We start from the raw sequence: 15,949 nt of genomic DNA, 5'->3' as shown, positions 1-15,949 counted from the left end.
AAGAACCACTTCCTAGCAATATTTTCTCCATTTTTATTATATATCATAAGCGCTTACTAAATAATTTAAACTTTAAACAATAGGTTAAGTCATAATTGTTGCAGGCTTTTAAAGATATAAATGTCTAGGTAGAATTTGGTAGTTTTCCTGCTATCACCTCTTCTAAGTTCACTTTTTAATATGAAATATGTTACATATACAATAAAGAACATATATATGTACAATTTAAATACTTATTTGTTTTAATATATATATGCTTTATTTTAAGGAAGTTTAATTTTTTACAAGAAACAAGAAAAGATAAAAAGCTAAAGAAATTATATATGAGAAATTACATATAAGGAAACTATAGGAATAGCCTCTGTATTTGACTGTTGGCTGGTTCAGAAGCTCACAAGGACCTCAGGTTAAGCATATGAGGTGAATCCTCCCCTCCCTCTTACAGCCTCCAGCAGTATTGTAAGATATTCAGTATCACATGAAACCTCTTATCAACTTTCAGAGCTGTGAACTCCTTTCTGTCAGCTTCCACTATAAAATAATGACCTTTGGTATCCTTTGTTTCTTCATCAGTAAATCTGTGATAGAGATTTCTGGCCACAGAACTCACAGCAGACTTTTTTGGTTGATGTAGGAGCTACTTTTTTTATTGTTGACATTATTACAGGTACCCCCCATTTCCCCTCTTCCCCTTTACCCACCTCCACCCAGCCCCACTTCCTTCCCTCTGGCCATTACCACACCGTTGTCTGTGTCTGTGGGCTATTCATATATATTTTTTGGCTAGTCCCTTCACCTTCTTTCATCCACCCCCCCCAAACCTCTCCCCTCTGACAGCTATAAGTCTGATCATGTATCTATGCCTCTGGTTCTATTTTGTTTGTCAGTTAATTTTGTTCATTAGATTCCACATATTAGTGAGATCATGTGATATTTGTCTTTCTCTGACTGGCTTATTTCACTCAATGTAATACTCTCCAGATGCGTCCGTGATGTTGCAAAGGGCAAGAGATCCTTTCTTTTTTACGGCTGCATAGTATTCCATTGTGTAAATGTACCACAGCTTTTTTATCTACTCTCCTACTGATGGGCACTTGGGCTGTTTCCATATCTTGGCTATTGTAAATAATGGTGCTACAAACACAGGGGTGCATATATTCTTTCTGACTGGTGTTTTGAGATTCTTAGGGTATATTCCCAGAAGTGGGATTGCTGGGTCAAAAGACAGTTTCATATTTAATTTTTTGAGGAACCGCCATACTGTTTTCCACAGCGGCTGCCCTAGTCTGCACTCCCACCAACAGTGCATGAGGGTTCGCTTTTCTCCACATCCTTGCCGACACTTGTTATTTGCTGATTTATTGATGGAGCCATTCGGACAGGTGTGAAATGAGATCTCATTATGGTTTTAATTTGCATCTCTCTGTCTTATATTTACTAACTACTGCCTTGTTGATTTGTTTAATAATATCATTAATTTGACAGTAGATTAAGTGGGATTTCATGTATGTAAGAATGCCATTGAACTCATCAGAAGTTATAAATGGCACTTCTTTAATATTTCTTTGTTCTTGAGGGGGCTTCCTTGTGGTTGCAGATTCTTCAACTTTGACAGGTTCTTCAGGGCCAAGAATTGATACACTAACAAAGTTTGAGGTTACTATACTTGAGGCAAATGGGGAGGAACGTTTTCTTTGAGATGTTTCACATCTTACAACCTTCAAAGATTCACTGAGTCCTTGAGTGAAATGGTAGTTTGTACTTGATGCTGAATTTCTAATTTCAATTTATTTAGAAATTCATTTACTACCGTGATCTCATTTCTTATTTTATTACATACAGTCTTCAAGGTAGGTTCTTGACCACAGTTCCTTAATGACAAAGGATTTTAAATATTGACAATTGTTTCATTAATATGAGAGCATATTTGTGCCAGATCTGAGGAGGCCATCCTTTCAGCCTCTCGCACAGGTCCGGGAGCAAAGAGCACAATGTAAAGATTTATAATAAAATTACCCTGGATAATCACCCACAATAAAGCATTGCTTGTACATCTGGAGCCCTCTGTATACACCTCCTTAATTGCATCTCTCCTCTCTACCATGAAGAAGTATCCACTTGGCTGAATTTTGAATTCATTACCTTTTGCTTTTATTTAGTTTTTACCTTATTTGTATGCATCCCTTAAACTGTATTATTTAGTTGTTTAATTTTATATAGCTGAAATCTTACTATATATATTCCTCTGAATCCTGTTTGTTTCATTCCATGCTATATTCCAAGATAATGTGAATCTAAATTTTCAGTTTGAGATTTTTTCAAAAGTGCTAGCGCAGATTGTTGCTCCAAATCTTGATGAGGGATGCTCATGGTGGTTGGGAATTCTCAGAGAAGACTTTTTTTCATATTTTCTTCTTTACTAACAGTCAAGGCCAAAACAAGTAATAACTTTAATCATCCCCTTATGAAAGATTGTCCCCCAACTCTACCCTAGTTTGTCTCTGAGGGTCTAATCTTTTCGATGTCCTGGCTTTAGTGGGTAGAGGGTTAGGCTCTAACCCAACCTCCCCTTGTGCTGGGGCCCCAGCCTCTTCCCTTTCTTCCACTAAAATCTACTTTTCAGGTTGCTGGGCACTAATAGATGCCATAGACAAGTGCTTCATTACTCTCTTGCCTCTTAGATTTATGTTTTCTCATAAAAAAAAAAAAAAAAAGAGAGATCTTTGCCTGCTTTTTTAGATTTTCTGTACTAGACAATTTGTCTGCCGTAAGGCTGACTATGGCAGTCTTCCCTAATATGTTTTAGTTGGAATCCTTAAAATTTGATTAGAATACTTCTTTGTAACGAAACACAAGTCCTTAGAGACATATTCTTTTAAGGAATGGCTTAACATGACCTTCAGATGCTTTTAACCTGTCTGGTTCCACCATTCAATACTTCTTCCCATCACAAGCAACCTAACTGCCTGGACCAAGAAAGCAAAAAAATGTGTCATCTCTCCTGCCATCTCTGAAATATTGGTGTGGTGGATAGAGTCTAAGGCAACCCTCATGATCCCCACTTCCTGGCATTCACACCCTTGGGTACTCCCCTTCCCTTGAGTGTGGCAGGACATGTGACTTGCTTCCAACCAACTTATTTGTGTTTGCTGACACATTAGCACAGCTAGTGGGGAATCGAATATCACTGCCCAGCTCTGATATTGAATGACACAGGGCAGAGGTACTTCCTCTCTTCTATCTTACACCTGCCCCTTTGTTCCTCTTTCCTTCTTGGCCCCCCTGGGAGTTCCGATCTGGAGCATCTATTCCACAGATCCAGTGCTCAGCAGCCAGGCCTGCGTTGTGCTTTCTGCTCCCTGCTTTTGCACTAGGGCACCACATCACCTAAAATATCCCCTGTGAAGATTTACTCTCAGAAGTGAGGACTGGTCAGCCAGGCGATTATCTTGTTAGGTTGGTGCTTAAACTGCAATGCGCATGGAAAGAAACTTTGTCTCACATCTATAGAGCTAAGGCAGTAAAACAAGTTCACATATTCATTTAGTGATTTCTTTAGTAGAATGTTGTCTACTGAGTGCCTATTACATGCAAGGAACTGTCAGGTGCCATTGAAGTCAGTTGTCTTCCAGTAGAGAACCAGTTGAGCTGTGTGAAGAATTCTATGCAAGAAAGGCCTCAAAGACCCTTCGTGCCCGAGCCATACTCATGCAGGGCAGGCGTGGTGGCCTTGCCGCTGCGTAAGTGTAGGAGTAGACACTTAACAGCCACAGGGCCAGGCAGTGAAGGAATAGGAGCTATGTCCCAGTTTGCCACCATCCTGCCATATGATGTTGGGCAAGTCCCCTCACCCATCTGGTTTTCAGTTCTATGTTTTGTGTGATAATCTGCGGTCCTCTTTCCTTCTATCTGGCAGAGAGCCCGAACCTGGGGTCCACTTCTGGCCCTGCTGGCCACTGGCCCAGCTTTTGTGCCCGCTTCTCTAGGCAGGGCTGGGCCAAACACGTGGGCATGGCTGGATGTTTGCTCTAATAAAAAGCAGTTGATAACGAGCAGAACAACAGGACTTGTTCACTACCTTCCAAGTCATGTCACGTGAAGAAGCACGTGCTCGGGAAAGTTCGGAGTGGCTGCATGGCATACCCAGGATGCTTGGAACTAGTTGAAAAGAGCTGGGGACAGCTTACCATGTCTGGCTGCCAGGTGCCAGCTGCCAAGCCTAAGGTTCCAAATCTGAGCTGAGCTGCTCAAGCTTGGCTGTAGGCCCCTGGGTAGAAGACTGTCTTCATGCCTAGAAGGAGCTGTATACAAACAATGGATCAGTGTCCCAGCAGTTGGCAGGAGGGAGGATGGCCACCTCCAAGGAAAGTACCAACAAGCTGGCTCAAATAAGCAAGAAAAGCTTTGACAATCACGGGCTTTAGAGATCAGGGAAGGGAACTCTGAACCCTGTTCCAGTTTTAACTTCAATCTGATTCAATAAATAATTTTTGAGTGCCTACTATGTGTCAGACCTCTTACAAACACATGGGATATGTCGGTAAGCAAAACAAAATTTCCTGCCACTTTGACATTTACATTCCTCAAGAAGAGATAAATGATAATAAATAGGATAAATAAAGACATTTTATGGTATATCAGAAAACAGGTGTTTTGGAAACCAAGAAAGAGAAGGGTCAGGGGGACATCAGAGTATGGGGAGGAGACGGTAGGTTGCAGTATTATGGGTTATTTACTTTTCTTTACTCTTCTTTTGTAACCAATGGATACCTCCAAACAGAGCCATTCGGGTAGCTTAAGCACTTAACAGGTGGAATTTGGGATGGGACAAAGTGCAATGAGCAAACTTCTGTAGGACATGACCAGAACATCAGAGAAATGTCAAAAGACCAGACCAAGGTAGAGGCTTGTCTCCAGAAATCTTCCAGAACACTTTTGCTCTCGTTGCTTGGTCCTCCACTGCCTGCAAAGCTGGGAGCCTTATCCGACCTGCCAAGCGCACCTGGGTCCCAGCGCCTGGGGCAGTGGAAGGAGATTGGGGCAAGCACAATTATCATATCAATCAGAGCTGTTTTGGAGACACACACTCGCAAATTTTCTTCACTCTCCAAGCTATTCTGAGTTAGAAAACCATCTGCAACGAATTGTGTCTCTTGTGAGCTGCAGGGAATCAAATCCGGAGCCATCCATTTGATTTTCTTCCTGTGAAAAGAAGAGACACCGGTTTTTAAACGGACAGTTGCTAAGAATGCTATTGCTAACACTTGCTTGAAGAGGTAAGCATAAAACCCAAAATTGAAAAAGACCCTGAAATCCTAAGATTGAATATGTACTTCAAATCTCAGACGCACTGCCCTTGGGGACTCCTCACAGAATCCTGTTGAAAGGCTTAGGAGACAAAGATTTAAAATAAACAGTTGTGTTTTTATAATAGCTGGATGGTGAGGGCTGGAGCTGGGTGGGTCCTGACTAAGCAGAGCTTCAGGCGCTGAAGGTCAGTGTTCTGAAGGCCCCACCCCAGCCCGACCACGGTCAAGGTTCTGCGTCCTCCGTGGCTGAGTGAACGCTTACTTGCTGTGGTATCTGCACTGTGGATTGTGAGGGTTGTGAGGGAGATCTGGCCCTCCCAGGAGAATGATGGAGACCATTTGGGGTGAAGTAGAAAGAGATGGAGTTCCCACAAAAGTGGATGGAGGTAAGAAGCAGAGAAATATATCTGTTCCTGTTAGTCTGATTATAGTAAATATATATATATGTGTATATATATACACATACACACACACACATACATATGTATACACACACACACACACACACATATATATATATATATATATATGTTTCCCAGCCAGGTGGCTCAGTTGGTTGGAGCATCATCCCTTGCACCAGAAGGTTGCAGGTTTGATTCACAGTCGGGTCACATACCTAGGTTGCAGGTTCGATCCCCGGTTGGGACATGTACAGGAAGCAACTGGTTGATGTTTCTCTCTCACATTGATGTTTCTCTCTCTCTCTCTCTCTTCTCTCTAAAATCAATATAAACATATCCTCAGGTGAGGATTAAAAGATATATATATCTTTTTTAAAATTTTATTTTTGTTTGAAATATTACAGATGTCCCTTTTTCTCCCCAATGACCCGTCCCACCCGTCCCATCCCCCTTCCCAGTCCCTCTCCCCACCACTGTCCATGTCCTTGGGTTGTGCATATATGCATATAAATTTTTTAGTTACTCTCTCCCCCTCCACCCACCAGCCCTCCTCCATCCCTCTGACATTCGTCAGTCTCATCTATGCTTCCATGTCATTGAATCTATTCTGTTCATCAGTTTATTAAGTTCTTTAGATTCCACATATAAGTGAGATCATGTGATGTTTGTCTTTTGCTGCCTGGCTTATTTCACTTAGCATAATATTCTCTAGGTCCATCCACACTGTCCCAAAGGGTATGAGATTCTTCTTTACAGCTGGGTAGTATTCCATGTGTGCAAATGTTCCACAGCTTTTTTATCCACTCATCTGCTGATGGGCACTTGGGCTGTTTCCAGATCCTAGCTATTGTAAACTGTGCTGCTATGAACAAAAAATATATATCTTTTAAAGTTAAATGAGAAGTGTTAAGAGCAGGTATTTCCTAAACAGAAAAAAGACTTCAAACAGAACTATAAGGTCAAGTAGAAAAGCCTCTCTTATTGATCAGCAACATGGACGAGAGGAGGTCGAGGCTAGAGGGGCAGGGTCCTGTGAGTGGACTTGTTATCAGCACTAAGAAAAGAGGATCTGGCTGCCCAGGTGAAAGTACTAACTTGAGAGAGGTGAAAACTCAGGTCAGGAAAGCCAGAGGCCCTTTCTGCAATGGCTCCTTCCCTCCCTTAGCCAAGGACGCTTCAGAGGAAAGTTTCAGAGACCACACTCCAGGCAGTCAGGAGACCAGCAAGCCTAGAAGACTTCTAGCTGGAAGCACACCCAATATCATCCTGGAAGGGTTTTCACGGCCCTCAAAGAGGTGGGAAAGGACCCAGGCCCTTCTCACCCTGACTACAGCAGCAAGACTGGGAATTTAAGCTGCAGGAAGAAATGACATATTTAACCAGATGCTGGAGTCTGAGAGGTTTTTTCTAGCACATGCCTGCTCTGAGGTTTGCTTAACAGGAATCTTTTAGCTTTCTAATAGGAGTCTTTATTTCTGATTAATTAAAAAATGGGGAAATTCCTGGTCACAAGTGTCCAGGATCTCAAAGAGCAAGTGCATGCTCCATCTCAGGGGTTCTAAATAGCAGGTGATCATACTGAGGGGATGAAGCAATGACAGAAGCTTTTGGCTGAAGCCTCTTCCTGCCACAGGAGTGGTGGCAGCTGGGAGGACCCCTACGGTGTCGGTAGGTGGAGTGGTAGCTGGACAGGTCGTTTTAGAAACAGTGGTGTGCTTGGGCTTTCAGCATAGAGCAGAACATTTGGACAGTGGTGCCAGCCCGACCTGGCCACAAATCTGGATTCTGTCATTCTCTTGTGTTTTTCACACCCCATTTACTGTTTTCTTGTTGAAAATATTTCAAAGGCCTTGACTGGTGTTGCGAAGTGGTTAGAGCATCAGCCCTCAGACCAAAGGTTTGTGTGTATGATTACCAGTCAAGGGCATGTACCTGGGTTGCAGGTTCTATCCCTGGCCTTGGTTGATGAGTCTCTCACATTGATGTTTCTCTCTCCCTCCCCCACCCCTGCTCCCTCCCTCTTAACAAAAAAAACAAAAAAAAACAAAAAAAAAAAGAAAGAAAATATTTCAAAGAACACTGAAGAGTAGAAAGTTAAAGTTCCTGCTGCACACCTGCTCCTGAGGGAGAAACTATTAAAATTGGATGTTTAGTTTTCTTATGGCAATGCCAATAACTTCGGCTCCAGCTGTCAATATGGATTATGTAGATACATAGTTTTGAGCATTTTACACACAAATGGAATTATACCAAGCAGTCTGTCCAAATTTCTCTTTTGCTTACTGCATACCCTTTCATGCCCAAACATAGAGAAATATCTCCTGTTAAAAGCTTTGTTGTGTTTCATACTGAGTATAGGTCATAATATATTTGATAAGCTCTCTACTAATGGTTATTTTAATAGTTTCATATTTTCTTTTTGTTGTTAAAAATGATGTTGCAAAAAATAATCCATATGTACCCATATATGTGTACATCTGCCGAGTATGTCTATAGGATACAGTCCTAGAAGTGGAATTGCTGTACTGATGAGCCTGCATACTTAAATGGCTATTATATTGCCAAGTCTCTAAAAGGAAGTTGGACCAATTTGTATTCCCACCGATAAAGAACAAGTCGCCTTTGCTATGCACCTTCACCTGTGTTGTTATTGCCATAGTTCACTTTTTTTTGTTAATCCTCACTTGGGGATATTTTTTTCCATTAATTTTTCAGAGAGAGTGGAAGGAAGAGGGAGAAAGAGAGAGAGAGAAACATGAATGTGAGAGAGATGCATTGATTGGTTGCCGATGGATGTTTCTCTCTCACATCGATGTTTCTCTCTCCCTTCCTTTCTCTAAAATCAATAAACATATCCTCGGGTGAGGATTAAAAAGAAAAAAGATTGATTGGTGGAACATGGAAAAGAAGCCTGCCTTCAACCTTGGTCCTGATTCACTCTGGCCCTATCTCAGAGATGACCTGACATAACATTAGGACCTTCCACTCCATGAGCCAGTGGATTCTGAAAATAGTCTTCAGTGCTGTATAGTAACTGGCTCGCAACTACCTCCCCCAGCCTTTCTGTATTGCTCTCAGAAACTCACTGAGTGTGGAGGTCAGTTGGCTTGCTCCTAGGTATCTGGTGGGGGGTCCTCCCTGCCTGCCCAGGCCCCACTTCTTCATCCAGGTTCCCCCTTCACTCCCAGTGTTCCATGCCATGGGGTGGCATATTTAAATCCTGTCTCAGCAGTCAATGGGACACTAACTCTTCCCCTCATTGGGCCCTAGTCTCTGTATCTCTCAGCTCTGTGGGTTTCTCTGGGCCCTGAACCAGTCCAGCCTGATGCCCCTATATCTAGCTCACCTCACCAACCTGACTGATTATTGAAAAGTTCCATTTCTACTTCATTCAGACATGACAGGGCTGTCATTTTTACCAAGATAAGGAGGGAAATGACAAAAGTAGAGAAATGAGTGAGTTCCTAGAGAGCTCATTTCATATCCTGACTTCAGTTCAGCCAAAGACTGAATTGGTTACCATAACTTGAAAGGTATTTATAGCCAGTCTCTAAGCTCTTTAACCCACATCGTTCTTGACCCAAATATAAGAAGCACAAATTCAGGGAGAACTCAACAGTAGACACATGTCAAGAAATCTTGAGTGGGTCACCAGTAATTGCATCAAGAGTCCCAAGTCAATGTGGAGGGTTTGTTTTTGTTTTTTGGGGGTTTTATTTGGTAAACATTCAAGACCACTTTTGAGTGTGAAACAGACTACTTAGAGTTACTTGGTTTTAAAATAATATTCAACTTATTAAATTTGTAAAGTCCAAAACACTTTTTCCTAGGTCTTTGAGTTCAGCTTACAAATCTTGTTATCCTCTTTGTAAATCTGATAAGAACTGTGTCTTTCACTCGTTCTTTGATTAATGGTTGAAGAGCCCAAATTATACAAATTAAGCTGCCTTACACAATTGGTCCCATATACAAGCTCAACTAATTAAATTACTTTAAATATTTTAAGCTCACTAGTACATTTACTCTATTTGACTTTATTTGTGAGATCTCTGAATGTCTACATTACCAAGCAGGAAACTTCCAAGTATTTGAGTAGCTCGAGCAAATCTAATTAACCAAATTTTCGTAAATTTTATTTACAAATTTAGTTAAATTTTTTTATGTCTAAACTTAAAATCACAAGTCTAACATGCCAGAAACCTTTTAAACATTACATGTTAAGTTACAGCACAGAGATTATTTCCAAACCAAACAATAGGTTTGCTTTGCCTTATCACCTCTAATTTAATTCGGAACCTCCCTGGAGCATTTTCTTTTATCTCAGTCAGGCTGAGGTTACCAATGCAGTTGTCAATTTGCATAAATTTAGAGATTTGCAGGTTACATGTGTCCAGTATGATTTTATTCAAGCCACAGTGGACATGTTGAACCCTATTCATATTTAATGTGTAAACAGGGCACTCTGAGTCCACGCCCCTTCAGTGGCATTGGTTTCACAGCCAGGATTCCATGGGTTCAAGCTATAATCCTAACTAGTCCTCTGATGTCCTCTTTCAACTTTTATCACCTGATTTAAACACATGCTTTCTATTCTCTAACCCAGATTTCAAGGAATTTCCTTGACCACTTGATTGGAGTCTGCCTTCCTTCCTATGAAATTTGCCTTGAATTCCTTTCTTCCTTTTGTCTGACTGTCTGACCATAGCAGCTTAATTTGTATAATTTGGGCTCTTCAACCATTAATCAAAGAAAAAGTGAAAGGCATTGTTCTGATCAGATTTACAAAGAGGATAACAAGATTTATAAGCTGAACTCAAAGACCTAGGAAAAAATGTTTTTGACTTTACAAATTTAGTAAGTTGAATATTATTTTAAAACCAAGTAACTGTAAGTAAGCATCTGTTTCATGCTCAAAAATGGTCTTGAATGTTTATCATAAAAAACACACAAAACCTCCACATTGACTTTTAAGTGCTTGGGACTTTTAATGCAATTACTGGTGACCCACCCAAGATTTCTTGACCTGTGTCTACTATGTGAAGTATCTAAGTTAAATTTTCTCTGTGCTATTATCTTTGTAACTACTTACAATCTGGTCAGATTTTTCAAAGTTTTCTAGAAAGCAAGCTTTACAGTTTTATAATATATTTGTGTCTATGTTTATTTTAGGCCTATATCCATATCCATCTCTATATCCATCAATATAGTTATATAAAATAATCTCTGAAAGGATATATACCAACATGCTAACTAACAGCTACTATTGCTTGCAGGTAGAATTATGGGGAATTTTATTGTTTTCTATATTTTATAATTTTTCTACAATGCAACAGTATTAGCTATATAATAAAAAAGAATTTTAAAAAATATTTTAAAAAATGTTCCAATCTAGGGTATTAAATAAATTTTAGGCCCACCCGAGAGATTGTGGGAATCATGGTAGTCATTTGCACAGTAATCTTGTTCAGCTAGGGAAGGGAGTAAAAACTAGCAAGCAAAATAAAAACAAGCACAAAATAATCCAACACTGACCTAGTAATCTACCTTCTGAAATAATGAGATCCACAGGAAGCTGCTGAGGAAGCTGATTGAAGGGGCCAGTTGTCAGATGTGTGCTGAAGTGTGTGATTGATGTGATGGTAAAAATGGAAGAAAGGGGCTGTGAGGACCACCAAGCAAAGGGTCAGAGGTAAGATCCAGTGCAATGTGGATACAGGTCAGCAAGTTGATTGGTTTTGTGAATAGAAGCTAAGCTGAGAATATGGCACTGAACATATGTACACATTTACCCTTGAGAGAGGCATCCACTGGACATTTGGTCACAAATACGAGTATTATAAGTATCTATGGTGCTTTTGGTTGCTGAGCGTTGACTAAAGCAGTCTCAGTGAGGTGAGTATTGCTCACCTGTAAACGGTGTACGTAATTCTCTATATGGAAAACTCGCCAGTCAGAATGGCCCATAAAAATGGACTTTAAGTCTGAAGGTAGACAATATGACTCTCTTGGGACCTGCTGCAAGGTTCCTTTTACTAAATGGTGGCCACTGTATGAGATGGAGAAAACTAGTGATTTTGATGAAGTTCTCAGGCTCTTATCAAAGTTCTTATGTTCTTATCACAGTTTTTATGTTCATATCAGAAGGACACATTGCCAATGTTCTTACGATGTTTATTCAAGAAGAAACTGGATTCTCCCACCCTTACCAGGCATTAAGATTCATTGACTTTGATGAAACCAGCGCAGGCAAGTTCCATCTACTTTTGGAAATGTATGGAGAAATCTATTAATGAGCACTGGTTCCCTGCTTCCCACTGGAATACACCATTTTTCATGGAACTTACAAAATACTTTTTAGTGTAGGAGTTATAAAACAACAAAACAAAACAAGCCCCCAAAACAAACAACAGCAATACCTAGATACTATATCAACAATATCATGAGGTAGTTGTGAGGTGGACACAAAATATTTATGGGAGGCAGAATAAACCAATTTAGTCAGAGTTTGCTTCTTCTGGAGAAGAGAAACAAGAATTACTGAAAATCTATGTGAGAATATTTATGAAATTGACTTGATGGCAGTCAGTCATAAGGGACAGAGCCCTTGTAATGTAGATGGTAAGCTACAAGGGACTGGTTTATGTCAATATTTTCATAGAAAAATATTTTTAAAATACATAAAAATATGTATATTTATGTTTATTTCACAGATACATGTTATATTTCAATGGATATAATCAGAAAAAAAGAACAAGGAATTACAGAAGCTGGATATGTTCATTTAAAGTGTGTGTATAGACAATTGATATAGAGAAATGCTAGTGCACTTATAACTTCTACTTTTGCAACCACAATTCAACAAAACATTTTGAGTGAAACAGTGATTCTCCAAATTAAAATGCCTCTGTTCTCACTTTAAACAAACACCATGTCTATTTTTATGAACCTTCAATTGCACTTAACAAGTTCGTATTCTGAAAGAGTTCTTTTTCTAATATGGTAGAGTAAACTTCTAATCTAACAGCCTGACTCTCTCACAGATAATAACTCTAAAGTCTGAACAATAACAAAAGGCTCTTTGAGGGCTCTGGAGAGTGTAGAAAATCAGGCAGTGGTTTAAAACATGAAAGGAGTGAATGCCAATGACCAGCATCAGTTTTGCCCTAAGGACAATCATGGTGTGGGTAGGAGGAGTTCGAACTTCAGTAGAAAATCTGTGCCTCTCTGGCAAAATGATTTAGGGGAAGGAGACTTGGACCACTGGAAAGTAATGTGGGAACACTAGAAATAAAAGAACCAACCAGAGAAGAGAGTGTCAAAGTCTGTGTATAAACTTGGTTCAAGACTCTGGCAAACTGTGGAACCACACATGCAGAGACACCATCAGGACAGGGAAGTGTGCATTTTGCATTTTGAGTCTAACCAACTAAGGGGGAAAATGCACATCCAGGAAGAATATAACAGAATGTTAATTCTACATCATAGAATTAACATGTCAAAGACTCAATACAAAATTACCTGACATTTGAAGAGCCAGGTAAATATGGCCCATTCCTAAAGGAAAGAATGATTAACAGATGCCAACTCCAAGAAAACATAGACTTTGGAACTGTCTGAAAAGAACTTTAAGGCAGTTATTGTAACTATGCTCAATCAGGTAAAAGAAAATGTACTTGCAACAAATAAAAAAATAGACAATCTCAGAAGAAAAGAGGAAAAGGGGTGAAGTTATAGCAAATGTGCAAAAGTTGTACATAATTCTGAATATGCAATGATGATGTATCAGTCATGTGACTACCATCTCTCGTGAATGTCCTGAGTGACAAAGAAATGGGAACTGCTGTATTAAACAGTAAGGAACTACTAAGCTTTTTCTTTTGTTGTTGGGTTTTTGTTTGTTTGTTTTTAAGAGGAGACAGTCACATTGTAGGATGTTGCTTTTTAAAAAGTTCTTATTAAAAGGTATATAAATGATTGAAGAAGAAATAGACTGTAGAGTACCCAAAACAAGTCAAGAAGTGTTTATAGTAAATATAACAAAACGTTATATTATAGAAAGTACCATAAAATTGATAAGAAAAAAAAAGAAATGTAGCAGATATTAAAGAGTAATAGACAAAAGACATAGACTTATAATTTCTAAAGGAAAAAAATTATAAGTTTAACAAAAAGGCTGGTCTCAGTACTATTCAAGGAAGTGCAAACAGAAATAATGATATCACTTTTTGCTAATTAAATTACCAAAACTTTAATGATAATATTTAGTTTGAATTGAGGAATAGGAAAACTGCATATTTATGTTATATATAAAATGGCTCAGCTGATTTGAAAAGTAATTGACAATATGTATCAAGAGTTATACAAGTATCCATATCATTAAACCTAGTAATACTAATTTTGGATATTTAGGCAATAATCTCAAATATAAATGAAGTTGCTCATCCATCACTAAGTAACTTCTAATGAAGTAAATTAGGATACATTCATGGGATGGAAAATTGTACAGTCATTAAAATATGATGGCTATGAAGACTGTGTAGAAAATTTGAAATATATTATGAATGAAGAAAGCAGTCAACAATATGTATAATATAATAATAATTCTCTGAAAATGCATTTGAAAGATAAACCAAATTGTTGTACAGTTGTCCCCCTTATTCTCAGAGGATATGTCCCAAGCCCCCTGTGGATGCCTGAACCACAGATAGTACCAAACCCTATATATGCTGTTTTTTCCTGTGCATATAGACCCATAACAAAGTTCAACTTAGAAATTAGGCACAGTAAAAGATTAATAACAACAGCTAATAGTAAATGGAATAATTATAACAATATATTGTAAGTTATGTGAATATGGCCTTTCTCTTTCTCCACAAACCAGAATGAATTTCTTTTTCCTTCTTTACAATTTCACAGAAGATTTGTTCTTACCATAGATCGTAACAATCTCAGCATATGATTTTTTTTACTTATTAAGTCAAGAACTTTCATCTTTTTACTTAAAAGGAGCATTTACAGCTTCTCTTCGGCATATCCAAATTGCCATCATCCCCTCTCTTGCTCTTTGGGGCCATCACTTAGTAAAAATAAGGGTTACTTGAACACAAGCACTGTGATAACGTGACAGTCAATCTGATGAATGAGACGGTACTAGGTGTTAGTGGGTGGGTAACATATACAGTGTGGATGTACCGGACAAAGGAATGACTCACATTCCGGGGGGATGGAGTGGGACGGCACCAGATTCATCATGCTACTCAGAATGGCATAAAATTTAAAACTTATGAATTGTTTTTTTCTGGAATTTTCAATTTCATATTTTTAGAGCACAGTTGACTGCATGTAATTGAAACCACGGAAAGTGAAACCGTGGATAATGGGAGACTACTGTAATTGTGTGAGGGCAGTGAGGTTTCTGGGTTATGACTCATTTCCCCCTCTAGTTTTAAACCATTTATATGCTAAAAATTGTAATTTTTAAAACAGTCTGGGGAAAGGTTTATGGAACGTTGGAACGGAGTGGGAACAATGAGAAAGGCGTGACTGGAAGGTGAGGAAGAGAGGAGATGGAGAGGTTACGAGCGGGCTGTGGGAGAGGGCGGTGCCGAGGGTCATTCCGAGCCTTCAGTCCTGGCTCACTGGGAAGAGCCAATCCCAGGATCAAAAGTGGAGAGCACAGGAGGTCAGCAAGCAGAGAAGGGAAGGGCACGGATCCCATCTTGGGCTTATTTAATCTGAAGCGCTGGGCGAGCTTCTCATAGAGAAGGGAGAGCTCATAGAGGAGGCAGGACACGCATCCCCTCGGAAGCGAGCTGCTGAGTTCCCGGCGTGGGGTGAAGCTCCCAGAGAAGAGTTGTGAGAAGAGGCGGAGGACAGAGCTTCCGTGAGGGGTAAAGATAACAAAGAGGGGCAGTGGGACAAGAATATAGTTCACCAGACTTAGAGTTAAAGAACTGGGCCCCTTCCCAGCCTCCTCACTCAGACAAGTGCAGTGGCTGGTTACACTGGCGTCCCCCAAAGAGCTCTGCTTCCTCCCCGCCGCCGTGGTCTGGGCCTGTGGCTCGCTCTAAAACAGAATATGGCAGAGGTGCGACTGCGCCAGTTCTGGGCTTAAGCCTAACAAGGCTGTTGCTCTTTGGGGAGCTCTGAGGCACCATGTAAGAAATCCAGTTATCCTGCCGCAGAGCCCGTATAAAGAGGGAGGGACCCCGAGGCTGCATGGGGAGAGAGAAACCCAGC

The 15,949-nt window shown here is 39.9% G+C and overlaps 1 pseudogene; it reads right to left on the bottom strand.

Annotated features, from left to right (window-relative positions):
• Window positions 1–439: 439 nt before the first annotated feature.
• Window positions 440–1,951, bottom strand: LOC107525978 (SKA complex subunit 1-like; annotated as a pseudogene).
• Window positions 1,952–15,949: the final 13,998 nt, after the last annotated feature.

This window comes from Miniopterus natalensis, chromosome 1, assembly GCF_054644295.1.
Source record: "Miniopterus natalensis isolate mMinNat1 chromosome 1, mMinNat1.hap1, whole genome shotgun sequence".
NCBI lineage: Eukaryota > Metazoa > Chordata > Mammalia > Chiroptera > Miniopteridae > Miniopterus > Miniopterus natalensis.
Note: the sequence above shows the minus strand (reverse complement) of the source record. Positions and strands in the feature narration are given on the sequence as shown.